This window comes from Spermophilus citellus, assembly GCF_964194105.1.
Source record: "Spermophilus citellus genome assembly, chromosome: 8".
Classification (NCBI taxonomy): domain Eukaryota; kingdom Metazoa; phylum Chordata; class Mammalia; order Rodentia; family Sciuridae; genus Spermophilus; species Spermophilus citellus.
The window spans coordinates 40,369,224-40,393,843 of record NC_138189.1 but is presented as its reverse complement, the minus strand read 5'-3'; the positions used below and the strand labels follow the sequence as shown (position 1 = coordinate 40,393,843).

The window sequence follows — 24,620 nt, the reverse complement described above, 5'->3', positions numbered from 1 at the left end:
CTTCCTTTGTTTATGTGAAATATGATGATAAAGAATAGGCACATCATTTTTTATTTGCTTTTATTTTTTAAATACATGACAGCAGAATGTATCACAATTCTTATTATACATATAGAACACAGTTTTTCACATCTCTGTTTGTATATAAAGTATGTTCACACTATTCATGTCTTCATACATGTACTTTGGATAATGATGTCCATCACATTCCACCATCATTGCTAGCCCCCTCCCTCCTCTCTTCCCCTCCCACCCCTCTGCCCTATCTAGAGTTCCTCTATTCCTCCCATGCTCCCTCTTACTACCCCACTATGAGTCAATCACCTTATATTAGAGAAAACATTCAGCATTTGGGTTTTGGGGATTGGCTAACTTCACTTAGCATTATCTTCTCCAACTGCATCCATTTACCTGCAAATGCCATGTTTTAGTCTCTTCTATTGCTGAGTAATATTCCATTGGGTATATATGCCACATTTTTAATCCATTCATCTACTGAAGGGCATCTAGGTTGGTTCCACAGTTTAGCTATTGTAGGCACATCATCTTTATGGTCTTATGCTTACGAGTACTTTGCCCTCAGTTGCCCCATGGTTATGCATAATTACTATTCCTAAAATACCATTCAACTAAAGGAAAAGCAAAATTGGTCACAACGGGTATAGACAAGAATCTTTGGCACTGCTTGGTCCTTCTGGTGCAGTAATAACTTAGGAATGCATAGATACCTTTCTCATATCAGGTTCCAATATGAAAGGAAATGTTAAGAGGCAGTTCATTAATCTGCCATTTTTTTACTCCTTCCTCTATAGCTCCCTCCAGCTTTATGTAGATGATATGAGTTTTGAAAGTTAAAAACCAGTAAGGACATTCCTCGTTATACCTGGAACTTGGAATCCTACAAATGTTAATTTTATTATTTTTATAAAAAGTACAAGTGTATAAAAAGAAAATAAAAATTGTAATTACTGGTCAGTGAGTATTATTTGTGTTAGAGTAATGCTAGCTGCTCTAACAAATAACCCCCAATTATCCAAGACATGGCAAAACAAATTTGTTTCTTGCTCATGTGATGTTTAAGAAGGTATTCCTGGCCTGGGATGTAACTCAGTGGTAGAGTGTTAACTAGCATGTTTAAGGCCCTGGGTTCCATCACCAGCCTAAGAAAAAATAAAAAGAGAAAAGAAAAGGTATTTTTACTCAGCCATTGGCTGTTCCTCCACATTGTCATTTAGGGACCTGAGCCCCTTCCAAGTTGTAGTCCCATAGCCTCTGTTTCCCTAGGGTTCTCTATACCAGCTAACAGAAGGCAAAAGGGAGCACAAAAAGAAAAATTTTAAAAAAGCAAATCCCATTTCTTAAAAGTCCTACCCCAGAAGTGACACATCAGTTCTCTTCACATTCCGCTGGTAAGAATTAGCCATATGTCCTGATTGGCAGACTGGCAAATTAGTCCCCAGTTGAGCAATTGGGCCCAAATACAACTCTAAGAAGAGTGGCATAGCCAGCCATCTGTATCTGCTTGTATAATGTAATTACATTTAAAATACATGTTCTTTAATGCCTCCCACTGTGAATCTTTCAGAATGTAGCTAATAACTGGGATCACACTACAGAAGCTAATTTATTAGATGAATTTTAAAATCAGCAATATATTGAGTCACGCGTATGTGGCACGTTTTAAGTGCACATCGTTTACATGGACAGTGTGGTTGCAATAGTAGCTGGGCCATTTCTCTGGTCCATCTATTTGTTAGCCAGATTTATATTGCTAAATTAAATCTTAAACACATTAAAAAAAAAGTCAAGAAACCAAATTGTTATAAAAACAATTCTTGTTATTAATTTTTTTTGGAAGAACTGTGAAGGAATCGGATTCACACCCATGACAAATCTTCCCCATGGTCTCGGGCTCTGATTATTCATAATGCTTTAGATGATGCTACCCGAAATGGACCCTCTGGATCTCTGGATCTCTAGATGCTCCTTTCCTTCTTGAAAGCCTCCTCTTTTCTCTCTTCCTTCTACCTGCTGTCGCTCAAACCCATTCTCTCCATTTTGAATCCCAAAGGCTCCGATATTAGCAGAGAGAGAGGGAAGGGGCGAAGTTTACCAGACACAGTCAAGACAAGGGAAGAAGAGGACAGGGACCGGGGGGGGGGGGGGGGGGGACACTTGCACTTTGTTAAACCCTCTATGACAGTCACTCTTGAGCCTCGTGGTCCTCAAGGGCCCTCAGACTCCTTCCAGGGCTGACCCTGGCAATCTTCTTGGAGTTAATGGAGATGCTGTGCAGAAGCATCCTCCAGGGCGGGGTTCCTTCTCAGCTCCACAGGAGGACCTTTGTCTGGGGGTGATTGTGGGGCTGCAGTGGAAGGTCATCAAAGATCAAGCTAACCACCTAGTAAGTAACCTATCTGTTCCTCAGGACTAACAGAATCATATATTTTTGATCAAGAGAATTCTGAAAAAATGAGAGCAAAGGTAGGAACTCATTATGTAGGCAACACGCAACACACACACACACACACACACACACACACACACAGATGCGTGACCTCTAGTCCAGATGACAGATGGAAAAAGAAATCTTAATCCTACTTTAAACAAATAGAAATGATGGACCAAATGTCTTCTGAAAAAAAATATTTAAAACACATACTCATACTTAAAGTAGGAAATAGTATCTCCAGGAGCAATCATGAAGAGATAATTCAGAGCTGGGGAGATAGGCAGGGGTTAAACCCATGTAGCCTTCAGACAGATTGGATTACAGGCTTCAGGGCTGTTTTTAATGCCCCTGAAGGACTGAGAAGCAGAGCAAGAGATCCTATGCAGGCAGAGAGCTGGAATTTGCCTGATTTAGGAGCCAGAATTCTGCTAAACCATTGGTCCCCAGATGCCAGGAAAAGGTGTGCAAAGTATTATAGGTTACATGAGGAAGTGAGGCATCCACCCCAGGCCACGAAAATCACCAACTGGAAGACAACCAACCACCCTCAAAACTTGTTATTGAAAAGAACAATAAAAGAAATGAACCTCGGGCAGCACTTTTTTATTTTAAAAAACCTAACTAAGCAGTTTTAGGGCAGAAAATAAATCCTAACTACAGATATGGCAGGGATGAAGAAATAGTATTATTTAAAGAAGTTATGACAATAAAATAGAAAACTTGTATGACATGGGATAATTTTCTAAGAAATATGAAATTCTAAAATTTATCCAGAAGCCCCATCTTTCCGTAGTTCAGGGTGCTGTATGTTTCCATTATCTGACCCCTCTTTGAGTCTCACATTTTTGTGGGGCTCTCCTGTGTGAACAAGTTATTAAAATGGTTTTTATGTTGGTTAAAATGAGAGACGATTCAAAGGGAAGGAAGAGGGGATGGGAATAGGAAAGACAGGAGATTGAATCAGAAATAACTTTCCCATGTTCATCTATGAAACTCCTCATCATGTACAGCCACAAGAATGGGATCCTAATTAGAATAAGTTATAATCCATGTATGAATAATATGTCAAAATATACTCTACAGCCAAGTATACCTAAAAAACAAAAACTTAAAAATAATTTTTTTAAAAAATGAGAGGAAATTTTCCAGCACATTAAAGAATCTGAAGAGCACACAATGTTACCCATGGTCCTTTGTTCAAGCCCCCCCCCCCCAAATTATTTTGGCTTATTACAAAAACTCAAAAAAGTTTCTATGAACGGAGCAGTGGAGTTGGCCATCTATGGACTGAGACATCTGAAACAAAGTGTTCAAGAGAGAAGGATAGTAGAAGCAGCAAATAAAAAAAGAAATAGATTGAGTAGAATGAATCAGATATGAGGACCCTATGTACATACAGGACTTCGCAACCTGTGTGATTCTACATCACGTACAACCAGAAGATGAGACGTTATCCTCCATTTATGTACGATGTGTCAAAGTGCATGCTACTGTCATGCATAATTATTAAATATTATTATATTCCTTTATATTTTTATATTATTTATATTATATTATATTTAATTATAAATAGTTAAAACAATTAAAATAAATAAATAAGAAGTACAAGCAAAAAAAAGAAAAGAAAAGAAAAGAAAGAAATAGACTGTTTAGTAGGGAATATCCCAACTGGATGGAAAACTTGGATTAGAAGAATGAGGAAGACTCTACTTCCTATGGGGGAAATACTAAAAAATGAATAAAATAGAGAAGAAATGAAAAGTCAAAATTTTTATGAAAAAGAAAAACTCCTTAGGAAAGAGACCAACAAGGAACACTTACCTCTACCTGCTCAACCTCAGATCAAAGGTCATGCCCCTGCTCTGTACTCTAGAAAGGAAGGACACTCTATGGCTCCCACCAGCACTGGTAAAAGCTTTCAGCCGGAATCTTGGATGCCACCAGATGGCAAGAGCCATCATTAATGAATTGCAGTGTGGTAAAATCATCTCATTTCCACGGATATAACTATTTTAACAAATGAAATGTTGGTCACTCAAAAAAAAAATGTCGCTGTGGTTTGAAGGTCCCCTCCAACACTCACTAAAATATCGTGACAGTATTGAGAGGTGGGGTGCTTAAGAGGAGATGAGGTCATCCGGGTTCTGTCCTCCTGGATTTAGGCTGTTAATAGCAGGAGTAGCTTAGTTGTCATGGAAATGAGTTTCTGGTAAAAAGAATGAGCTCATTCCAATTTCTCTGTCTTACACGTTGTCACTTGTCCTTCTGCCAGGATATGACGCAGCAAGAAGGCCCTTGCCAGATGCCAGTACTATGCTCTGGGACTTCTTAGCCTGCAGAACTATGAGCCAAATAAACTTCTTATTGCTTATAAATTATCCAGTCTGTGGCATTCTGTATGGCAGCAGAAAATGCATCAAGACACCAGTCAATCTCTGTTACAAACATATATGCAAATAGTCAAGGAAAAATATTAGCTCATTGAATGCAATAATAAATCTTTTTAAAATTTCAAAGCTAAAGTTACACGGTAATTGGAGAAGGCACCATGATACCACTAGACATTATTGTCCCTGGACACTTGATGCTATTTCTTGTAACATTGCCACATGAAAAAAAAAATAAATTTTTAAGTCAAATGTCCTTGATTCTTTGCTAATGTGTTCCAGATTTTAAATTCTATGAAAGAAGTTCTCATAGCTAATCATACAGCATATTTCCATGTCATAGATATATATGGGCAGAGGAAAGCATGTGTTTGATCATTTCAACTGTGGAATTGGAAGACAAGCCCAGTTTTCAGGCAAGAGTCATATAATAGGAAATTCCCAAAAAGAAAGTTTAGATGCTGGACAGTAAAAATGAGAAAAAAAATCCATCAGAATTTATCAATGTGAAAAAATATTAAATCTCTCCCTTCCCACAAAGGATACCATGTTTAATTTTTTTCTTATAGGCAGCTCTTATCAAATCATCAAACAATTACACTGTTCCAAAGATTTTCTTTCTCTCCATATTAATCAATAATTCAGTATATCTCAATTCAATTATCAATAAGATTTTGGGGTGACACTTGACAAACTGATTCTAATATTTACGTAGAAGGATAAATGTTTAAGAAGACCCAAGCTAATTCTGGGGAAAATCATCCTTTGAGACATAAAGATGTATTATGATCCTATTAAAGCTAAGATTGCAGTGTTGGACAAAACATCAATGTAAAAAGAAGAGGTTTGCAAAATTAGAGACTCATGGTTCTACAGAAACTTTGAATACACTAGGGAAACTCTCCTTCTTCAATCACTTTTAGAAGAAGTGTTTGATAATTGTGGGGAATTAAAAATAGAAAGAAAGTTGAACACAAATTCTACAATGCCCCAAAGTCAAAATTCACCTCCAACATGAAGAATTCTCTAAACTTTATGACAAATTCTTTCCCTGGAATAAATAACTCTTTTGACCTTCTTCCCTTAAAGTAGCTAGAGTTTTGTGCTATGCCCAAAACAACAATAATAAACATATTTAAATGGGCTTTATTGTATTGCAAAACAAAAAATACCTAAGCAAAAATGAATACTAACCAAGCGATCCTCAGAATATCAGTATTTGTTTGGTAATATTAGATAGAAATCTTTATTCACTTTGTTTCAGGATTGTTTTAAAGCAATGGATGGCTTTATAAAATATTATTTTAGATGTGATCAAAATAATAAAGCATAAGAAAGGACAATTTACTTTTAATTTTGGTAGAGGTCATAGATACCCTGATTTATGATCTCACTAGAAAACACTAAGTACGTAGGACACTCATCAATTTAGAGTGGAGTGAATTCATTGTTACAGATAAAAGAAGGAAACTCAGAATCTCAGAGCGAGTGCCATGTTCTTACGGCACAGAGAAAAGGAACACAGTATGCAGATGAGAGCTCTGATATCAATCAGGAACATGTCCAGAGACTACACAGAGAAACCCTATTAAGGAAATTTTGACTTTGGAAGCTATTCAGTAAATGATAGTCATTCTTTCATGGAGAGAGAGAGCCAAGCTCACAATAACACTGAAAAAAAAGCTGTTTTTCAGCCTTGACATTCAAATATTTTACCTTAGTAGATGCCATGGCAAAAATCTTTCACTTTCATGTTATCCAAGTCTGGTTGAAGTGAGTCCTTTCTTACACCTTGTTATTTTGATTACACCTAAAACATTATTTTAGTAAATTATTTGTTACTTAAAACAATTTTAAAAAAGACAGCTCTATCTGAAATTATCAAATAAATAAATGTTGGTATTCTGAGTCCCCAAGCAACTTAGTAAGACCCTGTCTCAATTCTCTATAAAATTCTGGCAAATCACATACAAAAACATATTTAAAAAAATAGTGGGGGCTGGGGTTGTGGCTCAGTGGCCTCGCACTTGCCTCACACATGTGAGGCACTGGGTTCAATCCTCAGCACCATATTAAATTTTTTTTTTCAAAAAATAAAGGTATTGTGTCCGTCTGCTATTAAAAATATTTTTTTAAAATAAACAAAAAATGAAGATATTGTGTCCATCTACAACTAAAAAAAAAATTTAAATGTTAAAAAAAATAGTGCACCATGGTCAAGTGGGGTTCATTCCAGGGATGCAAGTTTGGTTCAACATATGGAAATCAATAAATGTAATTTATCACATCAATAGGCTTAAAGATAAGAGTCATATTATTTATCAATTAATACGGAGAAAGCATTTGGCAAAATACAGCACCCTTTCATGTTTAAAACACTAAGGATAGTAGGAACATACCTCAACACTGTAAAAGCTATCTATACTAAACCCAAGGCCAATATCATTCTAAATGCAGAAAAATTGGAAGCATTCCCTCTAAAAACTGGAACAAGACAGGGATGCCCTCTTTCACCACTTCTATTCAACATAGACCTCGAAATTCTAGCCAGAGCAGTTAGACGAAAGAAATTAAAAGGATATCAATAGGAAAAAAAGAACTCAAAACTATCATTATTTGCTGAAAATATGATTCTATACTTAGAGGATCCAGAAAACTTCTAGAATTAATAAATTAATTCAGCAAAGTAGCAGGATATAAAATCAATACCCATAAATCAAATGCATTTCTATACATCAGTGATGAATCCTCTGGAAGTGAAATTAGGAAAACTACCCCATTCACAATAGCCTCAAAAATAAATAAAATACTTGGGAATCAATTTAACAAAAGAGGTGAAAGACAAGACCTCTACAATGAAAACTACAGAACACTAAAGAAAGAAATGGAAGAAGACCTTAGAAGATGGAAAGATCCCCCATGCTCTTAGATAGGCAAAATTAAATATTGCAAAGATCCCCCATGCTCTGGAAATCCATATGCAGCAAAATGAAACTAAACCCCTATCTCTCATTCACAATAGCTAAACTGTGGAAGCAACCTAGATGTATGTGGCTGTGTCCCTATAGTATGGATGAAGAAACTGTAGTATATATACATATAGAATGGAATATTACTCAGCATTAAAAGAGAATACAATTATGGCATTTTCAAGTAAATGGATGGAGTTGGAGAATATCATGCTAAGCTAAGTTAGCCAATACCAAATAAACCAAAGGCCAAATGTTTTCTCTGATAAGTGAATGCTGATCCATAATGGGATGGGGGACATGGGAAAAAATGGAGGAACTTTGATTGGGCAAGGATGAGGGAGGGAAGAGGAGGGGGTATGGGGGCAGGAAAGATGGTGGAATTAGATGGACATCATCACCCTAGGTACATGTATGACTGCACATATGGTGTGATGCTACATTGTGTACAACCATAGAAATGAAAAGTTGTGCTGCAATTCTGTACAATGAATCAAATGCATTCTGCTGTCATATATACCTAATTAGGATTAATTAATTAATTAATTTTTAAAAAGAACTGGATATGTGGCTCTGTATTTAAACACCACTGGGTTCAATCCCTGATAAGAAAGAAAAAGAAAGAAAGAAAGGAAGGAAGGAAGGAAGGAAGGAAGGAAGGAAGGAAGGAAGGAAGGAAGGAAGGAAGGAAGGAGAGAAGAGGTTTATTTAGCTCGAAGTTTTGGGGATTGAAAATTCAGACAGCATGGTATAGGCTCTGGTGAAGTTCCCCTGGATGTGTCACATCATGGCAGATGAATCAAGGCAAGAACACATGTGAGAGGCAGAGATCACATGGCAAAGAAACGAGAGAGCAGAGAAGAGGCCAGGCTCACGGATTTTTGTAGGGATTTTGGGTATGGGGAGGGAGGGGTGAATATGGGACTTTAACTCAGGGTCTCATGCGCACTAGGAGAGCACTCCACCACTGAGCTACATTCCGGCCCAGACTCACTTTTTTATGTCACCTCCCTTTCTTGAGTACTAACTCAAGGTCTCATGAGTACTACCTTAATTTCTTTGTAGGGTGATGACCCCAATAACCCAAACACCTTGCACTGGATTACACCCTTAAAGATTCTACCACTTCAACATAGCCACACGGAGGACTGAACTGCCAACACACAAACCCTTAGGTCCAAACCACAGCAAGGCACCAGCCACCAAAGGCAGTCAGGTGGGAAATGCCAATGAAAACATTAGCTGGAGGATTCTAGGGAAGAGGGAGAAAGAGCAACAGTGGGAGCTTAGACACACCTGCAAGCTCAGGGGAGCAGCGCAGTGGGAGACACAGGCAGCCCTGGCAAGGGTGTGGAGCAAACTTGTCCTCAGGGAAGATTCCCGTCTCCTTTAGATGAAGGGGCAGGAAAACTTCAGAAAAGAGATCAGGCATAATTTCAGTGATTGTTCTTTTTTCTGGAAGTCCTATTTTTTTTCCTCAAGCAAGTTTAATATTTCAAAGTTTCTGTTCCTTTCTCATTTTTTTTACTTACATCATTTAATTCTTTAAGTTTTTATGCACAATATTCTATAGCTAATAATTCTAGTTTATTAAATTCTTGGGAATCCAATTTTTTTTTAACTTGCTGACTTTCGTTCATGATGAACCCTTTTCTTGTGCTTGCTAATGTTCTCTTGTGAGCCTCTGTTCCACTGCACTTGGTCTGTGGCAATCCTGAATGACTTGAGTTGATGCTTTGCCCCTGAGTGATTTTGAATTGTCTTGGCCACATGCCAGAAAGCATTTGCAAACTGTGACCAGTACACATTATTTGAGTTCTGACCCTGGGACTTTCCCTGATTGCTCTGGTAGCACAGATTTAGACCACAGATTTATAGATTGGGATGTTGTAATTTTCATTTGAAAAAAAAAAAAAATTTCCTACCCAGAATAGTAGTTGCCTCAAGGAAGTATAGTAATTCACATTTTCACTAAATCTCAGCTTTGGAGGGTCACAGCTTTGCTTTACATGGGGTTTTACTCTTAGAGAGTTTGGGAGAAACAGTATAGAGACAGATGAAACTTTACCACGAAAACAAAAGTTTTAAAAATGTCGGACAAGGAGCTGGGGTTAGGGCTCAGTGGTAGAGCCCTTGCCTAGCACATGTGAGGTACTGGGTTCAATCCTCAGCACCATATGTGCTTATTCAATTGTTTACCCATTCCTGTTAGTTTACTAGGGCTGACATAATAAAATGCCACAGACTGAGCAGCTTAAACAACAGAAATGTATTTTCTGAATTTTGCAGACTGAAGTCTAAGATTAAGGTTTGGTTTTCCTGAGACCTCTCCTTGGCTTGTAGACAGGCACCTTCTCCGTGTGTCCTCATATGGCCTTTTGGTGTGTGTTTGTACAACCCAAGTTTCTCCTTCACCAGCCATATTGTATAAAAGCCTTGCTAATGACCTCATGTAGTCTCAATTTACCTCTCTAAAGGCCCTGTCTTCAAATATAGCCACATTAGAAATCAAGGCTTCAGCACATGAATTTGGGGAGAAAGCAATTCAGTCCATAACATCACCTGTTAAATAAAGTAATATTCTGCCCTTCAATAGATGAATGGATTTTTAAAATTCATTTATTCCATTTATACACAATGGAATATTACTCAGCACTAAAAAACAACAAGATCATGGCATTTGTAGGGAAATGGATGGCATTAGAGCAGATTATGCTAAGTGAAGTTAGCCAATCCCTAAAAAACAAATGCCGAATGTCTTCTCTGATATAAGGGGGGTGACTCAAAATGGGGATAGGGAGGAAGAGCATGAAAAGAAGACTACCACTAAATAGGAAAGAGAGGTGGGAGGGAAAAAGAGGGAGAAGGGGAGTTGCACGGAAGATGGATGGAAGGAGAACCTCATCATTATACAGAATACATATATGATGTTGTGATGAGAAAAAGAAAAAAAAGTGTGTCACATTAGTTTGGATAGAGAGAAAGGATGGGATAGGAGGGGAGGAGTAGGGGGGATAGGAAGGGCAGCAGAATAGAATAGACATTTTGACATACATTCCACGTATGTATTATACGTCAAAATACATTCTGCTGTCATGTATGACTTAAAAATAAATAAAAATAAATCGTATGGTAAAAATGTAATATTCAATTCTTATCTTATGAAATATTAAAAACTAAATTCCAGCTGGAATAAAATTTAAAAATTGAATCATAAAATTTGTAAAAAATAATTTGAGATACTTCATGTGTGTGACCTTGGATCATAGTTTTTTGTTTGTTTAGTTGGGCTTTTTGTTTTGTTTTGGTTTTTTGTACTGGAGATTTAACCCAGGGTGCTTTACCACTGAGCCATATCCCCAATCCTTTTTATTTTCAATTTTGAGACAGGGTCTCACAAAGTTGCTTAGGACTTCAGGCTAAGGCTATCCTTGAACTTAAGATCTTCTCACCTCAACCTCCGGAGGGATTATAGGAGTGCACCACCACACCTGGCTCTAGAACTTTTTAAAATCAAGTCAGGAATCTCATAAGCTATGAAATAAAAATAGTAGATATATTTTAATCTGTGAAAAAAAATTAATTTTATGAGGTGATTAAACAATGTGGTCAATTGGTCTTGAAATACCACTCTAGGTATTTCAAGAAGATAGAAATTTAATACAGGGAATTGGGAGTTTGGAAAACTTTTTTAAGGACCATAGTACCAGAAGTCAGGTGGCTGCCACTGTACAATTGATTTCAAGGGCATATCAACAAAATTGCAATCAGGTGATGGAAAGCTATTGCTGCTATCACCACTACCTCCTTAATTCTCAAAGCCAGTAAGCTGATGATCAAACACTGGGATGCAGAGTCAGGTCACAAATATTCATGTCTCCCCAAATTTGCTTTCTAGTAGCAATAGCAGAAGGAAATGGTATCTGCCTCACTTCTAATCCTCCAGATCATGGATGAGTACATCTCCTGGTGCAATCTAAACAATTTCCTAGCTGCAGTGAATCTATGAAATGTGGTTTTAATTTTGCCAGTGTCTGTGATTGGGAAGGTACTTAAAGATGTTGGAGCCAGGCATGGTAGTGTATATCTGTAATCCCAGTAGCTCAGGAGGCTAAGGCAGGAGTATCACAAGTTCAAAGCAAGCCTCAGCAACTTAGCAAGGCCCTGAGAAACTTAGTGAGCCCCTGTTTCTAAATAAAATATAAAAGAGTCTTGGGATGTGGCTCAGTGTTTGAGAGCTCCTGGGCTCAATCCCTGGTACCAAAAAAGAAAAAATGTTAAGAATTATCATTGTACAACTGTCCAGACCATGTTTAGCAAACAAAGTCTATTAAAAAGCAATATATTTGAGAGGTGGGGTTGGAAATTATAATACTTTGTACTATCCTAAAAGACATAATTCAAAATGCATTGGAAACTCTTAATGATGGATAGGAAAATGGTTAACAACCTGAAAGAAAGATGATAAAGAACATGAATAGACAATTCACAGAAAAAAAAATATGTGGTAAAAAGAATATGTGCTAAACTCACCAGTTATCAAAGGAATCCAAAATTAAACAGTATAAAAATGTCCATTTATGCCCATCAGACTTGCAAGAATTTTAGAGAACATTGACATATAGCAATGGTGGGATTTGGCAAAAAAAAAAAAAGTACTTGAATTCAGGTAAAGAAAAGACAGATAACTCTAAGTTGATTATGCTATGATATGTTTTATGTTCCTTCTGCTTTATGTTCCCCCCAAATTCCTATGTTGGAATCCTCACTCCCAACATGATAGTTATTAGGAGGTAAAGACTTTGGGAGATGGTTAGACCACAGGGTGGAGCCTTCATGGATGGAATTAATGCTCTGATTGAAAAAAAAAAAAAAAAAAAAAAAAGCTCTGGATAGAGTCCCTTGCTTCCTCCACCGTGTGAGTTTAGAGTGGGAATAAGGCTATGTGTGAGAAGCAGGACCTCTCCAGACACTCAATCTGCCAGAGCCTCAATGGTGGACTTTTCAGCCTTTGGACCTGTGAGGAACAAATCTCTGTTGTTTATAAACCACTCAGTCTGTGATGTTTTTTATAACAGCTATAACAGACCAAAGCAATTAGAAAGGAATTTAATACCAGGAATTACAAGATAAAAGATGTATTAAACAAGGTAGTCAGTGAGAATACAGTGCAGGAAAATGAATTCCTCTGGGTATTTCAAGAAGAAATCAAAGTGATTTTTGTTAGGTTTCCATTACCAGAAAAAAAAAAAACCACCTGAGATAATCAATTTGCAAAAAGAAGATCTATATTTTGGCTCACAGCTTCGGAGGTTTCAGTCCACGATTGGTTGGCCCCTTTGCTCTGGACCCATGTGACTCATTATGGCTCAGTGAACAGTGGAACAAAACTGCTCACTTCGTGCCTGAGAAGTGACAGAGAGCAAGAGGAAGGTGTTGAGGCCCCATTATCTCCTTTAAGGGCACACCCCCAGTGACCCAAAGACTTCCCACTAGGCCCCAACTCCTCAAAGCCTCCACAAGTCCCAACAGTACCTCCCCAGGAGCAAGCCTTTGCCACACGGGCCTCTGAGGGACACTCAAGATCCAAACTGTAGCAAAGCACCAATTATTGAAAGAACTAGAGCTGGTGGTTCTAAGTGGACCGCCACAATGATGGCCAGGAAGCCACTGCTAAACTCACCACCAGAGACACTGCTTCCTATTTAGTCTATGGGGAAGAGTGTACTGAATATCATTTCCATGAAGCAATAAGATGTGTGTGTTTGTGTATGTGTGTACATATACAAATGTGTGTCTGATTTTGTATGCATGAGGAAGATTATGAAAGGGTGCCCACTGACTCATTAACATGGGTTGCTAGCATTCATGGAGGAGTAGAGGGAGGAGTGGGTCTTGAAATGCTGTGTGTGAGAAGAGTGAGAGGGAATGAGAGAGGTGAGAAGAAAGAAAAGGGGAAAGAGAAACACTAAAACAAGGTTCATTGTATGTGGCAATGTTCAAAGTCACCCTCTGAAACCTACAATTTAAAAAAGCCTGTGTCTAAACGCTGCCCTGTAAGAAGACACCACGATTCAGCTAGGAATGTGTTGCACATCACTAGAACCTCTGAAACCAACTCTTGCTTAATTTATTCAAATGTTCTTTAATGGAATCTTTTCCATTCTGAAAGCAATTTGGCATAAGCCACAAAACTTCCCTATTCCATTGATCCAGAAACTTGCACTTTTAAAAATCTCTTCTGAGGAAAAAAAATTGGAGATTTGGGAACAATTTTTGGTTTAAGTTTAAAGACGTCATTGTAGTAGTCATTACAATAACAAAACATAAGAGGAAAGCAGTGTAAGTGTTTAGGAGAAATTAATTTTATAGATCCATAGAATGGAATATCATGCAGCCACAGAAAATTATATTTAAAACCTTTTAATGCATATACAACTGCCTATGATATAATATTGAGTGAAGAATAAAACCAGAAAAAATAAGTATTGCATGATTTCACTGTTAGACACACACACAAACACACACACATACATAAAAGACCTCAAGGAGATACATCAAAATGTTCATGGTAATAATCTCAAGGAAATAGGTTGAAGATGATTATGCTTTTCTTCACTTATTTATATTTTTTCCAAATTTTCTAAAATGGGCATATGTTTGGGATGAAAAGCTGTTCTTTTGCTCATCAGATATGAAGGCAATCTAACTAGCAAATCAGTCACCTCAAGGATCCTCAGTGAGCTGAGGTATCACTGTATCCTCCCTGCATCTGGTAGTGGACAAGTGGACAGATGGGTGGGTGGGTGTGTGGATGGATGGATGGTTGGATGGATGGGTGTGTGTGTGTGTGTGTGTGTGTGTTTGCTTGTTGGGCAGTGGTTTTCCTCCTTCATCAATCCCCCTTCTTTTCTCTTAAAGCTTCATGGCACAGTAGGACTTTTTTTTTTTTTTTTTTTTTTTTTTTTTTTTTGCAGATTGGAGGACCATTCTACTTTCACTCCTTCTGTATATGTCAAGCTTAATTCAGGAGAGGATAGTATTTGTAAGAGAGAGCTAATAAAAACCACAAATCACTTGTGCATTTGTCAATATAACATGGGAATTATTATAGGGCTGTATGGAATTTTGAGGTTTGGTCCTTGGGTTCTCTACCAGGCCTCGTCCATATCCTTTGATAAGTCGTATTCTGGTATCTTTGGCTTTCTATGGAAATCAGGAAGGACACAAGCCAAAATCATATCAGGAAGAGCTGTGTAAGGTAAGGCATTTGGGACATTTTTATACACTTAAAACTCATGGCACATTAAGAATAAAAAATTTGGGCTGGGGATGTGGCTCAAGCGGTAGTGCGCTCCCCTGGCATACATGCAGCCCAGGTTCGATCCAGCACCACATACAAACATAGATGTTGTGTCCGCCGAGAACTGAAAAATAAATATTAAAAAATTCTCTCTCTCTCTCTCTCTCTCTCTCTCCCCCACTCTCTCTTTAAAAAAAAAAAAAGAATAAAAAATTTATGGAATGAATATTGTGCTCAAAATCCCACATCTACCACTTTAGCCATCTACTTATAGTTAGGCACCTCAAATGTGTAATAGCACTTTATCTTAATATTATTATCTTGGGCTGGGGTGGTGGCTCAGTAGTAGAGCGCTTGCCTAGCATGTGTGAGGCACTGAGTTCGATCCTCAGCACTGCATATAAATAAAAATAAAGGCTCATTAACAACTAAAAAATATTTTTAAAAAATAATAAAATTATTATCTTAATTTTATTCTTGAAGACCCTGGAGAGGATGTAATTTGCTTAAGGGTATACCTCTAATAAGTGGCAGAAGCTGGATTCAAAGCTGAACTTGTCCTCTTCCAAAACCCCAGGCTTCGTCCAGTATGCCCAGCCATAAGACTCACCTCCTGACTCCCTACCTCCAACTGTGCTAGAGCAAATCCTTTCTCTGCCACTTTGAAGCATTTGTTCCCAGTTAAACTGTGTTTTGTTTGTTTGTTTGTTTTTTAAGTTGCCTTTGTTAATGGATGTTAATACTTCTGTTCTCGAGGAAGCTTTCTATCCAGGATGCCCAGGAACATTTCAAAGTTACAACTGAGCAGTAACAAATTATGGTCTTAACAAATTTCCCACCTAATCATAAACTGATTGTGGATTTGCAGGTATACTCTGGGGTTTACATCCTGGCTGTGAGCGGTATGCAGGCAAACATCAAAGTTTTGTGGGTGACAAAGAATCACCTCTGATCTTCACTTCAAAGACAAACCAAACAAAAAGACCTTCCCAGCTATACATTGGAGATTAATGTCAATCAGGCTTTTTCCTCAACTTGTCTATACAAGTGCGTGTTTTATGATGATGAAAGCTTGTTAGGAAACTGTAAACCTTCTCAGAAAGATGGTAAAAACACCTACAGTGCGTACACACACACACACACACACACAATTTTTTTTCCTGATGTGTTATAAGGAATTTTAGCCAATGGACTTTTCCCCCACTTCATCCTTATTCCCTAAGACTAATTTTAAAAGAATGCCAACAAGTACCCACTGTAAAGATGTACGAATTGTGTTTTTTTTTTTAAGTGATAGAGAGAGAGAGAGAGAGGGAGAGAGAATTTTTTAATATTTGTTTTTTAGTTTTCGGTGGACACAACATCTTTGTATGTGGTGCTGAGGGTCGAACCCGGGCCGCACACATGCCAGGCGAGCGCGCTACCACTTGAGCCACATCCCCAGCCCACTCCTAATGTTTTCTATAATGTCTGCAGAACTTTCCTTCCTCTCCAGAGCCCACATATAACTCTTCTCTCCCGGGAACATGCTCAGCTTCCAAAGCCTTTTGGTCTGATTATAGAATTTGCTCATGGCTCTGAATCCCACCTCATAAACAGAGTGTTTCTAGGACACACAGACCTGAGGAAGGCAGCCTTGCTCCTGGAATCTTCCCAGGCTGGTTCCCTGCCCCATTTCTGTCTCCCACAGAGCCTGAAGTTGCCACGACCACATCACTTCCTGTACAGTCTTCATCCATGAGCTCTCTGAGAGTTAGGACCATGTTTTAATTATTGTATCCACAGGCACAAAACTCAGGGCCCAGTATACAGTCAGTGCTCACTAAATGCCTGTCATCTGATTAAGTGCATGAAGGGATGTGCAGACCGCACTTCACCCATGTGGTTGATCATGAGTCCTCAGAAGTCTAGGAAAGGAGATGGAGAACAATTGGAGGAGGGGGGCACGTAGCTGGAGCAAGGTGGACAGTTGCAGTTTCTGTTGTGAAAACTCAAAAAAAATCAGAAAATATATATTTAATCAAAAGGGACCCATGAAGCACAGGCTAACAGCCAAACAGACCATAATATGACAGCCATTATGGGACACAGGCTGGAGCTTCTGATCCAGGATTGGTGATATCATTTTCTTTGCAATCAAGACCCAGGATGGTCTCTAAGTTTTTAAACTAGTCCCATCCAAAATCTCTATGTAGTGTGTGTGTGTGTGTGTGTGTGTGTGTGTGTATGTGTGTGTGTGTATATGTGTGTGTGTGTGTGTGATCTAAATAATGTGATAATGGTCTCTTTTGTTTGACAAATACCTTCAAACTTCTCAAATACTGAATATTCATGGCCTCTGTATTAGTTTTCTGTCATAACAAAATACCTGAGGCAAAGACCTTACAAAGAGAAAAGGCTTGGGGCTGGGGTTGTGGCTCAGTGGTAGAGCGCTTGCCTAGCACATGGGAGGCCCTGGGTTTGATCCTCAACACCACATAAAAATAATAAATAAAATAAAGGTATTGTGTCCAATTACAACTAAAAAAAATTTTTTTAAAGAGAAAAGACTATTAAAGCTCATGCTTTTGGATGTTCTAGGACATGATCCAGAGGCCTCATTCTTTGGGTCTCTAGTAAGGCAGCACTTTAGCGCAGGGGCACATGACAGATCAAACCATTTGTTTCATGACCAGAAGACAAGGAAAGGAAGAAGAAGAAACTGGGGTCCTACAGTCCCCTTGGAGGGTATACCCCTAATGTCCTAAGGACTTTTTACTAAGACTCACCTTCTAAAGGTTCCACCACCTCCCAATAGCACTACCTAACAGGGCAGGTCTTTCGTATATAGGCTTTGGGAGCCACTTATCTAAACCACAAAATGATGGGTCTGTCCATGATGGGTCTGTCCCAAAAGGAGCTTGATAAGACATCTTGGATCAGATTATCCTGAAATCACCTACTCTGTTACAGAAAAACGATTGAAGACATTATGAAACCCCTTAAAATTGCTTTTCAATATTTTCAATTCAACTTTGAATTTGATGATTCAATAAATCAACAAATATTTGTTTAGTATCAAATTACATATTAGCTCCTGGGCTAGGTCTAAAGATACATCTGCATACCACTAAGTCTTAATAAAAGTATCAGCTGGAAAGGTGTAAAGTAAGAACATTTCACTTTTCCCACTCACCCTGATTCTACAGCCACTGCTATCAAGAGTACAGAAGAACCTGAGAAAGAGTAAAAGACATATATTATTTCTAATTTTATCTAAATATCAGTGTTATGGTTTGGATGTGAGGTGTCCCCAAAAGCTCATGTGTGAGACAATGCAAGAAAGTTTAGAGGAGAAATGATTGGGTTATGACAGCCTTAACCCAATGAGTGGTTTGGCTATTGTTAAGGATGGTGGGATTGACTGGGTGGTAACTGTAGGCAGTTAGGGTGTGGCTGGTGGAAGTGGGTCATTGGGGGCGTGCCTTTGGAGTACATATTTTGTGAGCTTCGCTCTCTCGGCTTCCTTTCACCACACTTTTCCATCATGATATTCTGCCTCACCTCCAGCCCCCAAGAAACGGAGCCAGCCTTTTATGAACTAAGACCTCTGAAATCTTAAGCCCCCAAATAAACATTACCTCCTCTAAAATTGCTTTTGTCAGGTCTTGTCTAGTCACAGCAGAAAAAAAAACTGACTGAAACAATCAGCATCCATGAAAATGGTGATTTCTCTGAGTTACTGAAATGAAGTGAGTTGACTTGAGGAATTTTATGAACAGAGGTTGCCTTAGTTCTTTATATAAATGTTATCCCAGGGCCAAAGTAATGAACATTAATAGCAGATGGCAAGAAACTGCTCTCCCTGTTCGGTTCACTCTTCAAACTCACCAGGCAGAAATGTTCCTCCTTCTCTGGGAAGCAGTAAGGAAGGGAGCCGGCATGCTGTTCTGCTGGACACTTGCTCACTTGGAAAGTATATGATTGGGGAAGGAAGCACTGTCCACTGACCAGCTCAATATTTTAGAGTGGTTGATTTTATTCCCTGTGATCCTGACTTGGACTCTGTCTTTCAAAAACAAGTACAACCATAATGTCTGTCTCACCCAATTGCTGAAGTAATAGCTGAGCTCTTTCATGGTCATATAGGACAGTAACAGTTACCTGGGATGGTTCTGTGGTTTTGCTATGGTTTGTCCCCACCAAAACTCATGTGAAATTGGATTTCCAATTTAGTGGCCTTGGGAAGTAGGCTCTTTGAGAGATGATTAGTCATTGCGCTCAAGAATGTATTAATGTCTTTCTAGAGAGACTGAGTTATCTCAAGAGTGGATTGTTATAAAGCAAGACTGGCACCTTCCCTCAGAAACTTTTAGTCTTTTTTTCTTGTACATGTGCTCTTCTGCTTGTACCCCTTTCCCTGGTTCAATCCCTAGCAACACACACACACACACACACACACACACACACACACACACAATGTGCATTGGGATTGATGGAAAGATCTCTGTATGATCAAGAGTCATTCTGAAATGCATTGCCACAATCTTCCCATGTAAATTCCCATGAAGACAGCAAGTTACTTTTTTTTTTTAAATGTATGTGTGAGAGAGAGAGATGCTGGGGATTGAGCCCAGAGCCTTGCACATGCTCTACCACTGAGCTACATTCCCAGCCCAGCCTCATTCAACTTAAGATTTAATAATGCATTTCAGATATTCTTGCTAATTTTACTGAAAATAAACAGTGTTTTCCCAAGAAAGCAAAAGAAATAGACCTCCATTTGTAAGGCAACCCTTCAATTCCTTCTTACAGTTTTGATTATCACTTGAAAGATTTGTCTTAATTCTCCTCTTGTTTAAATTTAGAAACTGAATTTTAAAGTGCAGCTGATCAATTACACATTCCAGATTTTAAAGTTTTAGCTTTATATTAACTCCTCAGGGGAAAAAAACTAGAAAATTCTCATTTCTTGTGAAAATATAGGAATAGGGATGCATAGCAGTCACAAAATAGGCCTAGGTCATTTGTGGTGCTCATTAGTCCTGCGACTCCTATGAAAAAAAGCTAAAAGCACTGCCTGTATTTTGCAGATGGAAAAAAAAAATGTGACAGGTTCCATCTTGCTCTGGGAATAATAGCAAAGCCTCTGGTAGACTCGGAAATAGAACCTCAAGGGATTTGTGTCCTTACTTGATGCAGAACATACTCAACTTAAGCAGTCTCATTAAAATCGTGTTACAGAAGAAGCAGGTCTATCTCTTTCCTCAATTTTATTTAATAGAATTAAGTAATTCACTTCAGCTCTACTCTCAATTGGATGCGTTATGCTAATCAAGCTACTGAACCAACCAAATATGATTAGATAGTGGTCTCAAAGAATACATTGAATGCTAAGCATAATGAATAACATGTAATCATTTTAAGAAATCTTTTTTTAAAAAAAGAAAAAGGAATATATAAATTCCAATGTATTCAGGGCTGTGAGAGAGAAAGCTCTATCATTTAGGTTCAGTAGGTCAATATGCAACATCTAATATTGCTGCCTTAAAATAATTCTGAATTTTAAAGGATTATAAATTCCATCCCACAATCATTTTTTTTACTGAGAAAAAGTAAAATTTTAATTATCTTGTGAATCTACTTAGGAAAACACATACAGGCAATGTTCACAACTATAAATTTAAACCTTTTGCACTGGAAAAAAAAAACATGAAACAACAAACACAGGCATGAACTGTAAACCTGTATTAATTATCAAGTAGTCTTAAGGTTAACTCTTAGCAGTAATTCAGTATTTTCTTCCTTGGCAATTGTAATATTTTAGCACCAAATGATCTCCCACTAGTAACAATGCTGGTTGCCAGTATAAGGAGGTATTTCACACACACACACCTTCCCCTCACACCAATAAGGAGATATGTGCAAGCATGCTGATTCCAGAGCAATGGAAACAAGATGAAGGCATGGGGTCACACGTGCATTCCTAGAAAAGGCCAAATATTATTCTATATCTTTCCATCAGTGTTCAGGAAAACACTTTAAATTGCTACTTAATTTACACCATAATGACTGGGTTACAGCTTTAGCTCATTGGCAATTTTGGAAGCAACTACTTTTGAAAGTTATGATGTCTCTGGTTTCAGCTTGAACCGGACCTCCTTCAAAGACATTCTCTTGGTCGTAGCTATTGGCGTCCATCACTTGGCAGATTTCCCTCATCATGTCACTGGAATCCCTGGAACTAGTGGTTCTCATGCTCCAGGTGAAGCGCAGGGAGCGAACTGTTGCTTCTTCGTTCTTGTCCTATTGCTCAGCAGAGACGTTGCGGCTTCTTGTGAGTTTTGAAGTTAATTTACAAAAAAGATTAGGGGCACCTCTGCTTCAAGTCTGGGACAGTGGCGTGGCTTGGTGGGACAGGCTGCGCTAGGCAGGAGGGCCGTTGTCTGTTGCAATTGGCGATTCCTGGGGGCTGGCGGTGGGAAGTGCTGCCACCAGCAGTCCTCTAGGGAAGAAGATTCAGTCTGAGGAGGTGGCACTGCTGACACCGTGCGTTGAAGCAGCTGGAGTTCTCTGATCTGGAATGGTGCTCTTCTCCTTGCCATTCTGGATCACTAAATATCTGTGTGCTGTGGTTTACTCACTGCAAACGTGAATATTTCTCTGTATCATCCCCTCCAGATCCTGTGCTACTGCTGGAGACCTCGGGCTTTTCTTGCTGTTCAGGAATGTCCACCTTGTTGGGAATACTTGCCTTCCCAAGCATGGGACTGGCTGGAGCGATTCCCTTTCCTGTAATCCCAGTGGCACTACCTCCTGATTTCCAGGAGGGAATCCCATCTTCTTTGAGGTCACTATCTGCAGTGCTAGTCTGACTCCTCTTCGGATATGCCACAACTGAAGGAATAGCTGGTCCAGCATGGTCACTGTACTCTCTGGGCTCCTGGACTGAAGAAACACTTCTTGGTACTTTGTGGTGAGGAAACTGTTCCTGAGGTCACTGCTTGGCCGCACCTCTGAAGATTTGCTCCTCAGCAAGTATGTAGCTGTGATTTCGTCATATTTCATTTTACTGAGAGATTCTTGAATTTCCTCTTGTGAATATCCCATTCCCACTATAATATCTAATCTCTTCTGGTCTGAGATGTCTAGCTCTGGTTCAACAAAGGGTTTAAGTTCATCTTCCTCACGCCCTGCGTTGATCCACCTGTCCTTCATGATTTGCTTTGGAGTATCTAGAGTAATTGGATTTGGCATCAGGAAGCATTTGAGAAGGTTCTCAAAGTCTATGGACATGAAGAAAGAGATTCTGTATTTCTGTCATAACACTCTTTCTCTCCAAGTTCCTTCAGATTTTGCCTGCCAAAGGGAGGAGACCCACCGACTGGGATGTATGGGAGAACACCTAGACGCCAAGCGTGGACTTCAGGCCCATCGTACTTCTTGCCCTGGAAGAGGTCTGGGGCTGCATATGGAGGACTACCACAAAACGTTTCCAGTTTACTGCCAAGAGTAAACTCATTGCTGAAACCCAAACTTGCTATTTTAATGTTCATATCCAGATCTAACAACAGATTTTCAGCCTTGAATTTTGCCAGGTTTTATTTGTGACTAAAACACTTAGGGGTCACTCCAGGGGAACTGGGCTAACTGGGCTGTGTGAAATAACCACATAAGAGACAGAAATACCTTTTTCTTTGGGGTTGCTGTGACAGCTCCTATTACCTTAAGGGTCCGGGGTGAGAGAGAGAGAGAGAGAGAGAGAGAAAGAGAGAGAGAGAGAGAGAACGTGCTGACCCCTTTTATTGAGAAGCTATTCAAATGAGGCAAGGGGTCAGGTTTCAGGGGACTGAGTCCAGCTTCATGATGTCTGCTGTCAGCAGGTTGACTAACATCTAGGTAGGCCACACCCAAGGGCACAGTAAGAGAAGGGGACATGCAAAAGGCACTTTCATGGAACATTCTATCCCAAACAGGGCATGGGGTAATATTACAAAGGAATAAGTAAGCATAGGTCTACCCATGAGGCTGTAGGAAGTCACGCCCAAGCACGAAAATACCATCCCTGAACCCAAGAAGGGTGGGGCAGTCTAGCAGCGTCTGCTGCCTGATGCCTCAATCACCCAGCCGGGGAGTGACTCAGTCACATTCAAGGTTGGTATCCCACAGAGTTCCCTGTGATCAATCAGCTTTTAGTGGCAATACTGTACTGCGGACATGGTCTGTCTAAATTTAGCTCTTGCTTCTTTTCCCGCCATTCATCCACGTGGAACCAAATAGTGAAATACATCCCATCCACTTGTGTATTCCATGATTAAGTAGAGTGGTTTTTTAGTTTCAATGACTTCAAGCAACTTCATTATGTTTGGATGATTAAAAATCTTCATACTCTTAATTCTCTGAAGACCATTTGAAGATTTGTTGGATTCAACTGAGTTTTGTCAATTTTTTTTATCCAGGGATTGAACTCAGGGGTACTCCACCACTGAGCCACATCCCCATCCCTAATTTGTATTTTATTTAGAGACAGGGTCTCACTGAGTTCCTTAGTGCCTTGCTTTTGCTAAAGCTAGCTTTGAACCTGTGATCCTCCTGCCTCAGCATCCCAAGCCACTGGGATTACAGGTGTGCACCACTGGGCCACAGCCTGTCAATTATTTTTATTGCAATCTCTCTGCCTGTAAGGATGTGTCATGTCAATGTCATTTTTGCAAAGTTCCCCTTCCTGATCGTTTTCAAGAGTCTGTAGTTTCTGATATGAGGCTGCTCATCTGCACAGGAAGCTATGGAGTTTCTGTACCTCCAGAGCACCCAGTGTGGGAGGTGACTTCTACTCACCCATCTCCATGTGAGGTGTGCATGCTATGTGTAAGGTTCTTTGCCGCAGTCTGGCTGGGCACAATTCAGGAGCCACTTGTCAAAAGAAATGAACTTTATTTTTAGAACCACACACGCCAAACAAAACCGCTCCTCAGGAAAACCTTCAGAGCCCAACTGCCACCACCGGCTTCCCACAAGCCTCTCCCTCAACCACAAGCCTCACCACCTCCCACAATCCTCCTGCTCTTGAGGCTGATTGGCTGGGTCACAAGGGAGGAGCCAAAAAAGTCCCCCAATGAGCAGCTCCGTGGTCTGAAAGGGCAGGGAAACAGCCCAATGAGCATCACTGCAGAGGAGCCAATCAGCTAGATGTTGCTGGGGCCGCTGTGAGCCAATCATCAGCCGGCAGCTGGAAGTTTGCTGGCAGCTGGAAGTTTGCTGGGGCCCCTTCGGCTGTGGCTCTCAACATCTCCCGCTCTCTGTTTAAACAACAAGCATGTGGCTTAGGGACCGTGCCTGCCTTAGGTTGTCCAATAGTACATATGGTCCTTACCCGTTATCGGATGAGCTGACCTCAAGGCATCAGCCTCCTGTCTTAGGTTGGTACCATTGCAATTGGATCTTACCCGTCACTGACTATCGGTCCAGTATACAGCCACACCTGTGGAGAGGTCTTTGTACCATCGGGGGGGAGGGGGGAGGTTCTTTGC

At 39.5% G+C, this 24,620-nt stretch overlaps 1 pseudogene across 1 annotated transcript in view; it reads right to left on the bottom strand.

The window, feature by feature from the left end:
* Positions 1-23,942, bottom strand: part of LOC308654655 (MAP/microtubule affinity-regulating kinase 3-like) — a 48,019-nt pseudogene extending 24,077 nt beyond the window's left edge. Inside the window, exons 1-3 of the transcript in view lie at positions 23,735-23,942; positions 23,238-23,478; positions 21,249-22,673 (exon numbers count right to left, since the gene is read on the bottom strand). The product of the transcript in view is annotated as an MAP/microtubule affinity-regulating kinase 3-like (transcript). The remainder of the gene's footprint in view (positions 1-21,248; positions 22,674-23,237; positions 23,479-23,734) is intronic.
* Between the last annotated feature and the right edge of the window lie 678 nt (positions 23,943-24,620).